At 36.4% G+C, this 12,479-nt stretch overlaps 1 long non-coding RNA gene across 1 annotated transcript; it reads right to left on the bottom strand.

The window, feature by feature from the left end:
* Nucleotides 1-827: 827 nt before the first annotated feature.
* LOC141362792 (uncharacterized) lies at nucleotides 828-3,165 on the bottom strand. Its single transcript, XR_012368378.1, has 3 exons — nucleotides 2,976-3,165; nucleotides 1,351-1,410; nucleotides 828-1,229 (listed from the first exon to the last, which is right to left on the bottom strand). It is a non-coding gene; the product is annotated as an uncharacterized lncRNA (long non-coding RNA).
* Nucleotides 3,166-12,479: the final 9,314 nt, after the last annotated feature.

A 12,479-nucleotide genomic window follows, 5' to 3' on the forward strand; every position in this document is an offset into this window, starting at 1 on the left:
CATTATTTTAGTCAGTCCCTCCGTTGTTGTTTTGTGGAAGGGTTGTGACATCACTACACTAATACATGCCAATTTGGCATTAAGATCCATTTTTATTACATTACTTTTTTTGTGAATTACTCGTTTGTTTTCAAATTCAGTTTGTTGATTACGAGGCCTTCTAAAATATATTCAAAATAAAATGCATGAGCATTTACATTTCCGGATCTGCTTTTTTAACTGCAGTGCAAAAAAATTCCTTCTAGTTTAATATAACAACTGGGTCAGTGGACTAAAAGTATATATTTATTATTGTAAATGTATTTATTTGTATTATCTATTTCGCTTCACTCCACACCATTTGTTTGAATTATTTTATCAAATGAACTTTTTTTGTTACATGAGTTTCATGAAAATATTGTTAGGAATTGTAAAAGACTAGAAATATACAAAAAATTGAGAAAAAATCCAAACACACACATTTGCTTAGTACAACCACATCATTTAATATATAAAATTTTGAACATAATGAAGTTTATTTAACAAAGTTCGGTCATGTTATCCAACCAATCAGCACTAAGAGGTACTTATAAATAGCAGTCGCTAACCTCTGTCCTGTGACAGTTTTTTGCAGCATTCCTCCTCCACCCCATCACCTCACTCTCAGCTAGTACATCTATCCTATATTTAAAGAGGGGGGAGTACTCTGGGTTTGGGCAAAAATTCTGAGCTCGGAAGCCTTTTCTCAAACAGCACGCCAAATATGTTTTATCTCATTCTCTATCGATTACATGTTAAGGCAAACTCATGAAATACATTAAGATAACATTTTGTATTTGTTTAAATAACCAAACTGTACAATATGCAACTAAATAGTTAGTTTGATTATAATAAAACCGAAACACCTTTTATAGTCTTGTTGACTTCACATTTAAAATGCGGCCATCACTCCCATAATTTACATTTGTGACTTAATGGGGATGTACTGAAAAGATTATTCATGTCTATTTGGTCAGGACTTAAGGTCAGGTCATCTTTCATGCTACAAGCTGCACACCAGACATCAAACCTTAATAAAAATATGCTAAAAACACTATGGTGCTATTAGACAATCAAAGATTAGCATGCTTTTACTCTGATATACATGAAGGTTTGGATGGATAATATTAAGCATTAGTTAAAGTATTGCATTTCTCCTCTCTTTTAGTAAATCTAGGCATAAGTCAAATCAACAGATCCAGAAGCAACATCTGAAAAAAATATTGTATTATAAGACTATAAACAATTTGAATCCTTCAATATTGAATTTTAATCTTACATACTGAAAGATGTTGTTTTTATTTTGTTTATTATTTATGTAGTTGATCTCACCTTGATCTCTCCTCGTCTTCAGTTTAGAGTATACAGTGTCTTCACTTTCACTGTTAATCCCTAAAAATTTCAGAGTTGTGAAAATTGAGAGAATTTTGAGAAATAACCTAAAATTTCCCAGTTCTTTTCTGTCAGGGAGTATGCGTTCCAGGCAGCCTGTAACCTGTGTTTTTACGACCTTCTACCTGTGAAAGTGCACTGGAACGGCAGTCAAACCCATGACTTACCACCCGTGAATTCATACTAGATTGATGTACTCCCAGTTCAGAGTCGTGAGTCGTGGTTTTGAAGTCGTGATTTACGGGTTACAGCAGGGGTGGGCAACTCCTGGTCCTGAGGGCCAGTGTCCCTGCAGAGTTTAGCTCCAACCCTAATCAAACACAGCTGAAAAATCTAATTGAAGTCTTCAGGACTGTTTGGAAATGACATTCAGGTGTGTTTGATTAAGGTTGAAGCTAAACTCTGCAGGACTGTGGCCCTCGATGCCCACCCCTGGGTTACAGGTTGCCTGGAACGCAGCATTAGTTAACTCTGGGGAATGACACCCGTTAAACTTCCTGTTTATAGGAATGAAACAGAAATATTAGATATACAGCCACGGCCAGTTCATTAGGTACACCTGTTCAATTGCTAATTAGCCAATCAGATGTCAACACCTAAAGCAGATGGACTAGCAGCAGAAAACCACATCGGGTCCCACTCATGTCAGCTAAGAATAGGAAACCGAGGCTACAATTCACACAGGCTCACCAAAATTGGGACAATATATGATTGGAAAAACATCCCTTGGTCTGATGAGTCTCAATTTTAGCTGCAACATTAAGATAGTAGGGTCAGAATTTGGTGTAAACAACATGAAAGCATGGATCCATCCTGCCTTGTGTCAACGGTTCAGGCTGGTGGTGGTGTAATGGTGCAGGGGATATTTTCTTTCTTATATACACTTTGAGCCCAATTAAGCATTAGTTTAGCAATTACTACCAATTTAGCATCCTTTAAACACTACGGATAATCTAAGTATTTTTGCTGATCATGTCCATCCCTTTATGACCACAGTTTACCAATCTTCTGATGGCATCTTCCAACAGGATTATGCACAATGTCACAAAGTTCAAATAATTTCTAACTGGTTTCCTGAACATGACAATGAGTTCACAGCACACCAATCCCTCCACAGTCACCAGATCTCAATCCAATAGAGCAGCTTTGGGATGTGGCTGAACGGGAGAATCGCATCATGGATGTGCAGCCAACAAATCTGCAGCAACAGCATGATGCTGTCATGTCAATATAGACCCAAAACTCTGAGGAATGTTTCCAACATCTTGTTGAGTCTATGCCGTGAAGGATTAAGGCAATTCTGAATGCAAAAGGCGGTCCAACCCGATACTAGCAAAGTGTACCTAATAAAGTGGCCGGTGAGATATATCTATTAAAAAGATATTAAATTGAGTATATATTAACCTTATAGAGGCAACAAAAATGCTGCTGTACTGAATTTCACCAAAGTTGTGATTAACAAAATGTTATTCAAGCAAAAAAAACTATATGTCGTCTATAGTCATTGTGTTATTTGTGTTTTTTTATGTTTGTATATCACTGATAATAAAGAAGTTTTTCTTTACCTTTCTTCTTTTTCTTTCTTGTGTTCATTTCTTTTTTAGGTTTCAGTTCAATATCAGCATAGGTGAGATCAGCTGATTCACTTTCATTGTCTACAATAAAGAATAAAGAAATGATTAAGAGTTTTCTCCTCTCAGTCTTTAGTTTTACTAGTTGTTTCTACCTTTGCTCTTGAGTTTATTTTTCTTGACGTTAACCTGTGAATACACGGCATCACTGGGGTCAACCTGAGTCGCTGAGAAAGGAAAATAATTTGACCCTTAAAAAACATTTTACTTTTATGAGATGAACAACATTAAATGACATCCCTTTGTTACCTGTGCCTGTGTCTTTATTAGCTGTTGTATAGTTATAAAGATGAGTCTCTCCTGTAGTGAATAAAATAATGAATAAGGTTTTAACAGAGCATTTGTCCAAACTTTATATGTTATAAAGTAAGCTTTTACAAAATATATTTGTACCTGTTTACATTAAATAAAATATTTTATATTTCATATATGCTTATAAATGTATGTGGTGTTTTCCCATGTTAAACTCTGTACCACAATGTGATGCTATTGATTATAATTCTGGCACTGATCATAATGAATGTAGACTGACCAGTCTGTAGTGAAATGTAATCATCTTCAGTCTGTTTCTGATCTGATGTCCGACTGATGTTCTTCTGTTGACTGACAGCTGAGAGACACTGAGAGTGTTTTTTGTTTTTGTAGCACCAAAGCAGGACCAAGAAAAAGATCAAAAACAGTCCAAGACACAGACCAACAATAAGACCAAGAGATGAAGATCCTGTGGAAAAGCAACTAGTGAATATGCAAGTCAAGCAGCTTTATTCAGCAGCTTCATTTCAACCATACAAAATGTAGTTGCCTGAGTTGTGTGTGTGTGTGTGTACAGCGGGTCTATCAAAAGAAGGTTCAGATTCAATTAGAGAAGGGGGGGGTGTTTGTTTAGGTGAACTCAAATCTCAACATTGGCTTTCAGAGATCATGGACCCTGCCTTTAATTCTGGTTATATTATTGTGTACCTTTATGTTGATGGGTAAAATACATACAGTGATTGAGTAATGTGGGTTGTTTTAAGTATTAGACAAAACATAAAGTTTTGCCCAAAACATAAATGTTGAAGAAGCTTCTCTCTGAGTCTTTCTTTATTACAGTCATTACTGACCTTTAACAGAAAGAGTCACATGATCACTGTATTGTGAGGATGAGGGTCGTCCATCTCTCTCTCCTCTACACCAGAACTCATCCTGATCTGATGGTGATCTGATGGTGTAGATGTTTCCCTCAAACACTGAAGTCCCAGTTCTGGCTTTATACCACTTATATGTCCAGTTACTGTACTGATCCTCTATTTCACACTTCAGAGTGACTGTCTCTCCAGTGAACACAGATCTGTCTGGTGTTACTCTCACTGTAGCTCTGGGTAAAGCTGAGGGAAGAAGAAAATAATTTATAACTCATCACCATCTGTTTAAATGAATGCACAAATGTAAATGAATTGACATAATGTTTCTGATAGTTAACACACACGAGATGTTTCTGTCTTTAATATCCTATTTTACAGACACTGAAGTTGAACTCACCCTTAACAGTGAGATAAGCATATGGGCTTGATAGAGAAGTTTGTCGATCACCCTCTACTCTACACCAGTACTTATCCTGTTTAGATTTATTAACTCCAGTGATAGTGAGAGAGTCTCTGTTTACAGTGTAACGCTCAGAGGTAAACACTTCAGTTGTGTCTTTATACCACAGATATCTCCAGTTTAATGGTCTGTGCTGATCCTCTATCTCACACTTCAGAGTGACTGTCTCTCCAGTAAACACAGGACTGTCTGGTGTTATTCTCACTGTAACTCTGGGTAAATCTGGGGAAAAAAGAAAATAAAGCTTTAACAATCTCATCAAAGATCTATTTACATGAAAGACACAAATCAAATTCAGTCACCTTTAGTTTGTCCAGAGTGGATGTTTAAAATCAGCACTGAAAACAACAAAGAGAAAAACTTGTTGCATGATAAATAATTTAACATTTGATATGTAAATATGAATAACAGTACTGTATATCACAATGTGTGATCAGATGGCAAAAAGATCCTTTAAATTCAAAGTTGTGGTGTTTTCTTTATTCCTTTCCCAAATCTTATAACACAATATAGTTTTCAAGCAACTTCACACAATAAATGAAAACAGAAGAAAGCCATTTTTTGTATTATTTCTTTCCATATTTGCCCAATTTTACCTTCCATTGTATAAAGCTGCTAGTTTATCTGCAAACCTACCAGCACTTATAACACAGCAGTAAAATTCAATTCAATTCAATTCAATTCAATTTTATTTATATAGCGCTTTTCACAAGTGTTAATTGTTGCAAAGCAGCTTTACATGAGATGTAGAGGAGAACACAGATAATCAATAGATAATATAAGAAGTAGAGAAAGCGGTTAAACCGTACAAGCGATCATATTAATAATGTAACGTATACTGTAAAGTGCTAAATTAAGCCAAAGTTGGCTGACTCTCCCTGGGATTAAAAACCCTCTAGGAAAAAAAACCCAATGGGAAAAAGTCCTAGAAGGACAAAAACCCTTGGGAGGAATTAATATATATTTATATATATATAGAAACGGTAGGGATAGGAGGCGGGTAGGCGAAATAAACTGGTTTAGCCGGTGGTCGTTGGTCGGGCATCGGCTGGTCATCACGTTGAAGGACAGCCAGTGGATCAGTGATGCAATGATCTTCACAGCAACCGGAACTGGGTCTGTTTGTCTCATGGTCCTCGTGGTTGAGGACGAGACAGGGAGAGAAAAACAGAATTCTATTAGCGTAGGGGCCGTTCGCATGCAATGCAAGTGTCAAACATTATAGTGGTTCAAGTCGGCTCGGTTCCAGACAGGCTAACTATTGCGGCAACAGTATATTACCCATATGTGGTATGTGAGTGCTTTGTTCTAGACAAACTAACTACTGCGGGAAATGTACATTTACTGGACATTTTATGTGAATGCTTTGTTAAAGAAGAATGTCTTAAGTTTAGATTTAAATTGATCGACTGTGTCTGATACTCGAACATTATTTGGTAAATCATTCCAGAGCTTAGGGGCTAAGTAGGAAAAGGATCTACCACCTTTAGACACTTTTGATATTCTAGGGATAATTAAGTGACCAGAATTTTGTGAGCGCAGTTTACGTGATGGATTGTATTCTGATAGTAGTTCTTTAATATACGAAGGCGCTAGGCCATTTAAGGCTTTGTAGGTGATTAGTAATATTTTAAATTGTATACGATATTTAACTGGTAGCCAGTGTAAAGATGCCAGAATTGGACTGATGTGGTCATACTTTTTAGATCGAGTAAGCACTCTTGCGGCGGCGTTTTGAACCAGCTGTAGCTTGTTTACCTGATTTGCATGGCATCCCCCGAGTAACGAGTTACAATAGTCTATTCTAGAGGTCATAAAAGCATGTATAAGCTTTTCTGCATCTGATGCAGACAGCATATGGCGTATTTTTGAGATATTTCTAAGATGGAAGAATGCTGTGCGGCAGATGTTGGCGATATGACTATCAAAAGATAGATTGCTGTCGAACATTACGCCTAAATTCTTAACCGTGGAAGATGGCACCACCGTGCAGCCATCTATGGGCAACTTGTAATCTGACATATTATGTTTGTAGCGATTCGGTTCAATAATAAGTATCTCTGTTTTATTGGAGTTTAGCATAAGAAAGTTTTGTGCCATCCAGTCCCTAATATCACTAATGCAGTCTGTTAGCTTAGAAAACTGGTGGGTTTCGCTAGGATGCGACTAGATGTAAAGCTGGGTATCATCCGCATAGCAGTGAAAACTTATGTTATGTTTCCTGATAATGTCTCCTAGAGGTAACATATATAACGAGAATAGGATAGGGCCTAGAACTGATCCCTGAGGTATGCCGTATTTAACGGGGGAGTGATATGACTCTTCCTCATTTACATAAACAAAGTGATATCGATTGGTTAGATACGATCTGAACCAGGCTAACGCCTGACCACTGATGCCAACATAGTTTTCTAGTCTATTGAGTAAGATTGTGTGATCTATTGTGTCAAAGGCTGCACTAAGGTCTAGTAATATAAGGATTGAGATTTCACCACGATCGGATGTTAATAGGAGGTCATTTGTAACTCTAAGCAGCGCTGTCTCTGTGCTATGGTGGGGCCTGAATCCTGATTGGAACTTTTCATATGTATTATTATTTTCTACGAATGTGCGTAGCTGGCTTGCCACTACTTTTTCTAATATTTTAGAAAGAAAAGGTAGATTTGAGATTGGTCTAAAGTTATTAAGATCTCCCTGGTCAAGGTTTTGCTTTTTAATGAGCGGTCTAATAACTGCTAGTTTGAAAGCTGTTGGAACGTATCCTAATTCTAGAGATGAGTTAAAGATATTAAGTACCGTGTCTGACACTACATGAAATACCTCTTTTAGTAATTTTGTGGGAACGGGGTCTAGTATACAGGACGATGATTTGGATGACGTTACTAGTTTAGAGAGCTCTTCTATTGTAGTAGGATTAAATGACTCAAGATGTTCGTTTGGTAATCTAGTGGAAAATGTACTATTGGGTAGAGTGATGGCTGCTTGCGTAGTTTCTATGTTTTCCCTAATAAACATAATTTTGTTAGTAAAAAAGTTCATGAAGTCATCACTATTGTGTTGGAGTTTACTATTGGTTTCTGTTTGTTCTTTGTTTCTAGTCAGTTTCGCAACTGTGCTAAATAGAAAACGAGGGTTGTTATGATTTTCTTTAATAAGCGTACTGAGATAGGTAGATCTGGCAGTTTTAATAGCCTGTCTGTAGTGTTGAACACTCTCTTTCCATGCTGAACGCCATACCTCTAACTTTGTGCTTCGGTAGTTTCTTTCCATTTTTCTAGCTAATTTTTTAAGGGCTGCAGTATGATGGTCATACCATGGAGCTGGCGGTTTTTCTTTGATTCTCTTTTTTCGAATGGGAGCAACGGCATCCAACGTGCTAGAGCAGACGTTGTTCAGGTTTTCTATTATAATATCTAGATCTTCACGATTATCTGCTACATGTTTCATTTGAGACAGGTCTGGAAGAGTGCTAATAAAGCTATCTTTAGTGGTGGAAATTATTGTTCTGGCTAATCTGTAGCATGTTGTAGACTGAGCGGTCCTATCTAGAAGTATTGTGCATGACACAAGGCAATGGTCTGAAACGGCATCGCTCTGGGGTGATATTTCGATGTCATTAATATTGAGTCCGAGTGACAGAATTAAGTCTAGTGTGTGATTACGAGTATGCGTGGGCCCTGACACGTTTTGTTTAATGCCGAGAGAATTTAGAACATCCATAAACGCACGTCCTAATGCATCATTTGGATTATCCACATGGATATTAAAATCACCAACGATAAGAGCTTTATCTACAGTGACTGTAAGCTCAGATAGGAAGTCTGCTATTTCTTTTAGAAAATCTGTGTGGTGGCCTGGAGGCCTATATATGGTAGCTAAAATGAACGAAAGTCGTTTGTTGTTGCGATCAGTTATTTCCATATTTAACAGTATTATTTCAAACGAATTAAATTTTAGGTTGGATTTATGGTTTACTTTGAATATTTTATTGTATATTGTAGCTACACCACCCCCTCTCCCTGTTAGACGAGGAACATGTTTATAGTAATAGTCTTGTGGGGTGGATTCGTTTAAACTGGTGTGATCGTCTGCTTTAAGCCAGGTTTCTGTTAAACAGAGTGCATCTAAGTTTTGGTCAGTAATTATTTCATTGATAATTGGTTCTTTGTTGGTAAGTGATCTAATGTTAAGAAGGCCAAATTTTAACATTTGAGTTTCATCTGTTAATGTATTATGTTCTAGTTTTATGTTAATAAGATTTGTACGAGACGAGGTAAACGGTGCTCTGTATTTATTTGTTCGAGGAACAGACACAGTCGAGATGTGTTGGTACTCTGTTAAAAAAGGCTCTATGTGCTGGGATATATGTGATCTTGACATGTCAAGGCAGCTAACAGACTGATGGGTAAGCCGATCTGTCTGTTTCCTGACCTGGGCCCTGGATAGTCAGACAATATCAAAAGTAAGACTATTGGTCAGATTTCTAGAGAGTATAGCACTTCCTTCCGGAGACGGATGGAGGCCATCTCTCTTTAGCAGGTCAGGTCTTCCCCGGAAATGCTTCCAATTGTCTATAAACCCTACGTTATGCTGAGGGCACCACTTTGACATCCAGCCATGAAGAGACACTAATCTACTGTAAGTTTCATCCCCCCGGTAGGCGGGGAGGGGACCAGAGCAAATTACATTGTCTGACATTGTTTTTGCAATTTCACACACCTCTTTAATAGTATCTTTGGTGATCTCCGACTGGCGGAGTCATGTAAATGTAAACTCATGAGCACTACATAATGAAACACACTTTGAGTTATCTCATCATACAGCGGGTGTAGCTGAATCTTTATTTACATGAATGAATTTGTGATGACACAACATACAGAGGATGTGTGTTGCAGTAGTTTCATAAAGCTGTTAAAGTTCCTCAAAATTGTTTTGTGTTAAAAAATCTATAAATTTGGATAAAAGTGTTTGCCAAATGCAAAATATAAATGTCCCTTTGGAGTGAACTGTGAGCTTTGTAAATGTGCAGATGTTTTTATGCTATAACAGAAATGTTACACAGTAACTAAAGCTAATTGAAAGGCATACCTTTAAGACTTTTTACATTTTCAGTAAGAAATTTTACATTAAGTTTTTGTATTATTAAAATGTATTAAAATATTTTTTTCTTTTGTAGAAGATAATAAGTTAAGTACACAAAAATTTGCAAAAAATGAACACATCCTTTCTTAGAATGTATATTAGTCCTGTCAGTTTTATTCTCATGTAATCAAGTTGTGATATTATAAAACATTACATTATTTTTACTATTTACTTTTAAGTCTTTCATTAAGTTAATCACATTCAGTCTGTTCTGCTGCAGGTTAATGGGGCTGATAGTAAGCCCTGTAACTTTTGAGAGGCTCCATGATTCACCATTGTTGTAAAAAGCTTTTCCAATGAAGTGAATGTAGTTGACTCAACTCTCTCTTTCAACAGCCATTAACCATCAAATATGACTAATGCATAGTCAGGAAATGATGTCATGACAGTACTGATGACACCACAGACTAAACATAGCTATATGCACAAAGTCCTAAACAAGCAGTGCTGAAATACTCAACTACTTTAAATTAATTTGCTATTTACGGTTACATCTATGTTTCAATTGTGAAAGACGCTCTTCACACAGTCAGCAGTAAACTAATACTGACAAACATTCAAATTTTAGTGGTTTTAAAATGTCTAATATATATTATATATATAATGTGTAATATACATATAAAAACACCAGCTCTAAAATCTCTTTTCTTCCTCATCAGTTGTGTGATTTTTTTACCTCACTTCACTAAATTGTGCTAAATTTTAATCTCCTTTTCAAATTACATTTCATAACTTTTTTATAAAATTTTATTGGACACTTATTGTTGTCTTTCCCATACATTACAATCACTTACACATCTGTTATCTACCGTTATCTACACTGAAAAAAATTATTCATTGAATTTAATCCATTTTTTTAAGGTAAGTGGTTGCAATCAATTTATTTAAGCTACATTTAAACAAAAAAGATTAGTAACGTAAAATAAAATATAAAACCTTCTGTCTAAATGTAGCTTAAATAAATTGATTACAACCACTTACCTTAAAAAAATTGATTAAATTCAATGAATCAATTTTTTCAGTGTAAAGCTCATAGTGTCTGACTGACAACATAAATAAAACTCACTGTCAGCACACAGTTAGTCCTAGTTAACTACTGAATTTGATATAGATTGTTTAAAAACACACCTATTGAATATTATAGTGTTACCATAACTATAGTTACCATAATGTTTTGTTTAATTTGTACAGTCTTAGAACGAATGTGTGGAACACATTAAGTGTGTTGTCCCAGAATCCACCCATCTGTGTGTTATTGTTGAAACAACACATTTTGTGTTACTTTTAACACAACTTGTGTTATATTTTAACACAAAATCAACACAAAATGACCCATAATGTGTTAAAATTACACACAATGTGTTAAAAGCTTAATTCACAAAGATGTTTAAAAAATTAACACATCCTTTCTTAGAGTGTAGCCACAAATGTACTATTACCACAATAACCTCAGTATTTTACTATCACACCAGACAATAGTTTGTTTTAACTGTTCTGAGAACAGCGCACACACACGCACGCACGCACGCACGCACGCACACACACACACAGGTTTCCATGTTTTGTGGGGACATTCCATAGACATAATGCATTTTATACTGTACAAACTGTATATTCTTTTCCCCTAACCTACCCCAGTCCCTAAACCCAACAGTCACAAAAACCTGTTGGCCTGGGCCTAAACACGCCTTAAATCTATTTAAACGTACCATTTAGTTTTTTAGCTGTTCAGTTCACTTCCTGTGTCCCCTTAAACCACCAACTCCCCAAACACACACACAAAAATGATCTCCATTAAACACAACAGATTAATTTCAGTTTCACACACAATACTATCTGTACACTTACTGTCTCACACAAACATCATTCTATCATATATCATGAGATAAAGATTTAAACTCTGATAGGAGCATGAAAAGATTTAGTAAAAATACTGGAGCAGTGTGATGATTGTATAATTGTTGTGTAGTTAAATCCATAGAGAGAAGATAATACTCACAGAGAACTAGAGGAAGAGAAATCAACTCCATACTGATCTGCTGATGAATGACACTTAAACATTAAACACTCTGTGATAAACACTCAACACTTCCTCTGTAACACAATGCACCTCCCCTGTGCGACAATTTGTAATATTAGCATGTCCCAAATATTAGTGTTTAAATAAGCATCCATAAAGTAAATGGATGGTCTACTATTAGAAGTGTGGATTCATGAAGAGTAATGGCTGATATTGCACCAGGAGTTTAGTGATGCTATATTAAAGGGACACAAGGCAGCATTTTTATGTTAAAAAATCATCTTCGTAAGTCGGTATATGGTTAAATGACTCATTACATGACGAATGAAGACTCTCTCGCCCGCCCCTACCGTCTGTAGGAAGAATACCCCACTTGCAAGTTCACTGTATCCGACCCGGTGTCCTTCAGTCTCGTAAAGTCTCAGATATAGAAAGCATTTACTCCCAGACACTAGGGGGAGCTAGTAGAGAAATAATACTCAGACTTGCCTTGTGTGCCTTTAAAGGCAGAGTCCACGATGTTTGAAAAACGTTTTGGAAAAGGAGACGGGTCGACTACCAAAACACACTTATAGCCAATCAGCAGTAAGGAGCGTGTCTACTAACCGACATCCTTGCCGGGTTGCATATGTGTGGGGCGGGTCTATCAACAGAAGGTCCAGATTCTATTGGGGTAGGGGCGTGTTTGTTAA

Source organism: Misgurnus anguillicaudatus, unplaced genomic scaffold (assembly GCF_027580225.2).
Source record: "Misgurnus anguillicaudatus unplaced genomic scaffold, ASM2758022v2 HiC_scaffold_29, whole genome shotgun sequence".
In the NCBI taxonomy this organism is placed as follows: domain Eukaryota; kingdom Metazoa; phylum Chordata; class Actinopteri; order Cypriniformes; family Cobitidae; genus Misgurnus; species Misgurnus anguillicaudatus.